Source organism: Salvia splendens, unplaced genomic scaffold (assembly GCF_004379255.2).
Source record: "Salvia splendens isolate huo1 unplaced genomic scaffold, SspV2 ctg29, whole genome shotgun sequence".
NCBI lineage: Eukaryota > Viridiplantae > Streptophyta > Magnoliopsida > Lamiales > Lamiaceae > Salvia > Salvia splendens.
The window spans coordinates 1-6,528 of NW_024598929.1; the positions used below are offsets into that span (position 1 = coordinate 1).

The window sequence follows — 6,528 nt, forward strand, 5'->3', positions numbered from 1 at the left end:
TTGCTTTTGCGGTTGTTACATTTTGCTGTGCTTGTTCAGAAGCTTGTTGCTCGAAATGGGGAGATGGGACTAGTTTTGGTTTGGTCGGGTGATGATGCGCTTGAGCTTCTCGAGTATTTCGCTATAGCTGTCACCATCGTCGTTGTTGCAGTCCCTGAAGGGCTCCCCCTTGCTGTGACGCTTAGCCTTGCTTTCGCGATGAAAAAGATGATGAACGATAAGGCGCTCGTTCGCCATCTCGCTGCGTGTGAGACCATGGGGTCCGCGACTAGTATCTGTAGTGACAAGACGGAACTCTCACGACGAACCACATGACTGTGGTGAAGGCTTGCATTTGTATGAATGTGAAGGAGATCACGAAGCCAGAGCACGCCTCTGCTTTGTGCTCTGAGCTCCCGCAGTCGGTGGTGAGGACGCTCTTGCAGTCGATCTTCACCAATACGCGGGCGGGGAGGTGGTGGTGAACAAGGAAGAGAGGCGCGAGATTCTTGGACTCCGACTGAGGCTGCGATACTCGAGTTTGGGCTGTCGCTCGGGGGGATTTTCAAGGGGAGAGGCAGGGGTGTAAGATATTGAAAGTTGAGCCGTTTAATTCGACTAAGAAGAGGATGGGAGTGGTGGTGGCGGTTCCCGGGGCCTACGAGCTCACACGAAGGGGCCTCGGAGATCATCCTGGCTTGCTGCAGCAGTGTGCTGAATCAGAAGGGGAGGTGGTGGATTTGGATAATGCATATTTCAATCATTTGAAGGAAACTATTGAGCAGTTTGCGAACGAGGCTCTTCGAACTCTATGCCTCGCGTACGTGGAGCTCGAGGATGACTTCGACGAACAGGATTCCATCCCTGCCTCTGGATTCACTCTGATAGGCATTGTGGGATCAAGGACCCTGTCCGGCCCGGGTGAGGGAGTCCGTTGCTCTGTGTCGATCGGCTGGTGTCACTGTCCGGATGGTCACCGGAGACAACATCAACACTGCAAAGGCTATTGCTAGAGAGTGTGGGATTCTTACAGATGATGGGATTGCGATAGAAGGTCCCGACTTTCGCGAGAAGAGTTGAAGGAATTGCACCAATTTGATCCCCAAGATCCAGGTGATGGCTCGTTCTTCGCCACTGGATAAGCATACGCTGGTGAGGCACTGAGAAACACGTTCAACGAGGTTGTGGCTGTGACCGGTGATGGACGAACGATGCTCCCCGCTTCATGAAGCAGATATTGGACTAGCAATGGGCATTGCTGAACTGAGGTGAAGTATTTAACTTCCCTTTCAATGTTAGTACATGAATAAGAATTCCCATTTTGTTTTTTAATTGAGAAAGTTTCCATTTTTGATTGGATTTAGGTGGCTAAAGAGAGTGCTGATGTTATAATTTTGGATGACAATTTCTCGACCATTGTCACAGTAGCAAAATGGGGTCGTTCAGTATATGTAAACATCCAAAAGTTTGTGCAGTTTCAGCTGACTGTCAACATTGTTGCCCTCATTGTAAACTTCACTTCAGCTTGTTTGACTGGTAACAAATCATGCCTTTATATAAGTACAATTTCATTTAACTTATACGCATATATACTGATGCAAAATTGTGACCATTTTAGGGAGTGCACCACTGACTGCAGTCCAGCTGCTATGGGTGAACATGATCATGGACACGCTGGGGCGCTTGCACTAGCAACGGAGCCTCCCAACGAGGCGCTGATGGAGAAGGCCCCCGTGGGAAGAGTGGCAACTTCATCAGCAATGTGATGTGGAGGAACATCTTTGGCCAATCAGTCTACCAGTTTGTGGTCATATGGTTCCTTCAAGCATATGGAAGGCTTATTTCGAAATCGAAAACTACCCCAACTCGGACCTAATCCTCAACACCATCATCTTCAACACCTTTGTCTTCTGCCAGGTAAGTTCTGTTCAACAATGCTAAAACAAAGTAGCTAAAATTAATGTAATTATGCATATTTACTTGGACGTTGAATGGTTGTGCAGCTGTTCAACGAGCTGAACTCGCGAGAGATGGAGAAGATAAACGTGCTTCAAGGGATACTTAACAACCACGTATTCGCCTCTGTTGTTGGTTGACGGTCGTTTTCCAGATCATAATTGTGGAGTTTCTAGGACATTTGCAAACACCACTCCTCTCACAATGGAGCAATGGAAAGCAAGCATATTCATAGGCTTCTTAGGCATGCCCATTGCTGTTATCTTGAAAACACTCATTCCTATGAGTAATTAACTGCTGCTCTTCTTCAAGGAAGAAGGAACCATGCACTAATCATCAAGACTTTGCAACTAGAAGTAGCATTTTGGTTTTCTTAGCCTCTTGACATGTAATAATTTTGTTTAGCAGCTTAGGAATATATATATTTTGTCTTTGTATAGTTCATTTGTGTAAAGGATGATTTCTGATGTAAAGTTGGATGATCTATTGGTCAATCTACCACTACCTTTTCAAGGTTTGTTTCTATTACTTCCATTAAAAATGACTCACTTTTCTTTTTTATTTGTTCCAATCAAAATGACTCGTTACTAAAAATGGAAACATCTTTATCTCTACTTTATTCCCCTCTTACTTTATTCTCTCCACTTACACACAAAATAACACAAAATAAAGTTACTTTTTTCACGTGAAATTATTTAGAAATTAGTTTTTTAGTCATGACTTGTTTATATTTTAATCCATGTAAGTATAAATGCTAATTGAGTCGATAACATTGTTGAAGAAGCCGAAGGAGTGTTGCAACGGACTCTCCATTCCAAGATTTCATCTTAATTTCTTTTTTCGTTGTTTAATAAAAAGTAGGGAAAATATGACTTGGAGAATCCGTTGGATGATATCGTTGGGCATTAAAACCGGAACTAATGTACTCCACTTTCTATGTAAATAAGTACTCCCATAGTCACGCCCGCACGGGCTTAACTCAGTTGGTTCCTGGGTGGTAGTCCCTAAGCAGACAGGATCGAATGCTGGCAGCCGCAGTGTGGGAGTTTCACCACTGTGGTGGCTCCTTGTGTGCTGGTTACCAGTGTAAGTTCCTCCCACCTAATGGGCCGCTGAGGTACCGTGTTTGAACCCCTCCATAGCGATGTCGGGCCGGGTTATGGGGGCGCCTGGGGTGAGCGAATCACCTTTTGTCCCTAAGTACTCCCATAGTCACACCTAAAATGACATATTTTTCTTTTTATTTTGTTCTAAATAAGATGACACATTTCCTTTTTTAGAAACTCTCTCTTTCCAATTAATACAATCAACCACTTTTTCTCACTCTTATTAAAATAATCATCTTTCTTTCTCCCTCTATTTTAATACTTATACCCTCTTTTTCTCTCTCCAATTAAACCAATTAACCAATATCTCCTAAAATTCCGTGTAGGCTAAGAAATGTGTAATCTTAACCGGGACGAAAGGATTACTATTTTAGATATAGAGAATACTTTCCCGTTCCATAAAAATATGAGCATATGATATGACACAGAAATCAAGATAAAGTTGGTTAAAGTAAAAGAGATGAGGAAAATGGTAGTTAAAGTATTGTTACAGAATAGTGAGATCGATATTAATATTACTGTTTTGATGGTGGTATAAGTTGTAAATAACTTGATGTATATGAGTAATAAATTGGGATAACTTTCCATAAATGGAAATGCACATATTTTTATGGGATGAACAAAAATAAAAGTGTCCATATTTTTATGGAACGGAGGTAATATTACATTAGCTATTTAAAAATATTTAGAACTTTAGAAAAATATCTATTTAGACAATTGTAAGAGAAATCTAGAAATTATTGAACTAGATATTCCACTTATTATAGAAAACTTTAGAAAATATAATGAGTTCATCCACCAACTATAAATAGAACAAGAGATTGGATGAATCATGTGAGTATTCTTATTGCCAGTGTATCTCTTTTTATTCTTCTCCTCTTTTATTTTTACTGTAGATGTTTCGAAGTGTCATAAAGTCAATTAAATATTATAATTTTTTTAATAATGATAATAAATAACACTAAAAACCATCTATATATCTTAAAATAAAAGTATAATACAAAATTAAAAAATACCAAAAATAAAATATATAAAAGGCAAATTAACCAACCAACTTTGTTCAAGCAATGTTTTTACTAGCACTGCTAATATCCAATCATTATTGAAGATAGGCGCTAGGAGCATGCGGACGAGTAAATAAAATATTATAATGTTTAACCTTTTATTAAGATTAATTAACGAAACATATATATCTGTTATTATATAATTGTATTTTAGCATTACATTTTAATTCTTTAGTATGAATATTCAATTTTTCATTGTTTCTAGTTTAGATCTCCGTCCCATGTCATCCTACAAGTATGACATCTTTGGTGGGACGGAGAGAATATTTTATTTTAATTAATATTTTAATTCTTTGGTATGAATTTGGGAACTCAATTTGCCGTCGTATTTTCCATTTTAGATATTAGATTTACTTTGTTTTGTAGTTATATTAGTAGTTAGTACTCCCTTCGTCCGCCCGGTTTTCTATTTTAGTCCGTCCGTTATTAGCAGTCCGAGTTCAATTTTACTATAAATGGTAGGTACATCTCACTTTCCACTAACTCATTTCATTCACATTTTATTATAAAACTAATGCATAAAAATGGATCATACATTTCATTATCTTTTCTCTCTCACTTTTTCTTTAAATTTCTTAAAACTCGTGCCGAAATCAAATGAGACTGCTAATGGCAGACGGGGGGAGTAATTTTTTACTTAATACAAATTTTTAGTTTAATTATGCTATAATATAGGTGTTGTTTTGTATTTTAATATATGTGACTTTCAAAATACTCCCTTCGTTCCATAATAGGAGTCACTCTTATTGTGGGCACGAGTTTGTACAGAAAGTGAGTTGGAAAAGTTAGAGAAATATGTGGCTCACTTTTTTATATTGGTTTTATAATAAAATGTGAGTGAAGTGAGAGTGGAATGTGGGGCCTATTTACCATTTATGCTAAAAATGAAACGTGACTCTTATTGTGGGACGGGCCAAAATAGCAAAGTGTGAATCTTATTTTGGGTCCGAGAGAATATTATTTTATTTTTAATATTTTATATATTTATTTATCAATAAATTCACACCTCAACTCAAAAAGTCCATGGATCCGCCACTGGAGATAGGATCCATAATAGAATTGTGCACTTCATTTATCCGCCTAGCTCCCGATCAAATGCAGATTTTGGTTTATGATATTGACTCTGTTGATCATGCAAAGTTCAGTTTCCAAGGGCATTCAATAGTTGCTCCAAAAGCTCCTGCTAAGTGCTAACGTTGATCAATAAAATGCAACACCCAAATTTTCTAGGAAAACCTATTTTTCATTATGTAATAGTTTAGCAATTTCATAGTACATAATTCTAGGTTTTTGTGACATAGTAGACACTGTAATTTGCAGCGTCTACCAAAACAATGACTCAAGAGAAAAGAATAAATTCTAATTGAAACAACAGAAGATAAGCCACGTGTCGACAAGTTAAACGAGACAACGGAAAATAAGTGAAATGAGATGAATTGAGATTTAGAAGACCTTTTTTCATAATTTAATAAAGAACAAAAATATTGTTAACTAGAACATAACTTACTTGGTAAAATTCATAAACAGGAGAAAAAATTCTGGAAGACTGTGTTGGATGATGTATTAGGATAGGAGCTGCAAACCCTAGTTGATGAGAACTTAGAGAAAGAAGAGATATTGACAAAAAAAAATTATTGTATTCATATTAAGGGAGAATAGCCTTCAAAATCATTAATTTTTTCAAAAATTTGGTATTTCCCACAAACTTTAAAAGCAGTTGGAAATACCATGAACTTTAATAAATGTGCGGATTTCCCATGAAATGAATTTTCCATCCAAGTTCATTGATTTTGGGGAATATGATTATAATTGTAGTTAGTATTCAAACGATCACGTTTTGCTATTTTAAAAGCACTGCATTTATCCTATTTACGGAGGTTATGTGTAGGACATTCGGCGAGCTAGTTACTTAAATTTGGCCGGAAAATTCATTTCATGGAAAATTCGTACATCTATCAAAGTTCATGGTATTTCCCACCACTTTCAAAGTTTATGGGAAATACCAATTTTTTGGAAAAGTTCATGATTTTTAAGGCTTCTCTCCTTATATTAATGCCAAAAACTCTATTTATAATATGTAGACCCTTGCATTCTACTCTCTCGATTATGAACTTAGAAAAAACTGTAGAAAACTTGTCTCTTCATTACGAACCCGTGAGCCAAGAAAGAACCATAGAAAACTTGTCTCTTCATTACGATCCCGGGAAAGAACCATAGAAAACCAGTGAAACAACTTACGATATGCTTTATATATTGATTAACGAAATTTACATAAACTAATATGCTTTAATATTTTTTTATTTTTCCCTTAAACTTTATTTTTAAAATATGGATACATAAACTTTGATTTTTCTAGTATTTCTCCAGAAACGGAAAAACAAAACTGGTATAATGGAAATTAGAAAATATGTGACAATCAAATA

At 37.0% G+C, this 6,528-nt stretch overlaps 1 pseudogene; it reads left to right on the top strand.

Moving 5' to 3' along the window:
• Positions 1-18: 18 nt before the first annotated feature.
• Positions 19-2,429, top strand: LOC121789604 (annotated as a pseudogene).
• Positions 2,430-6,528: the final 4,099 nt, after the last annotated feature.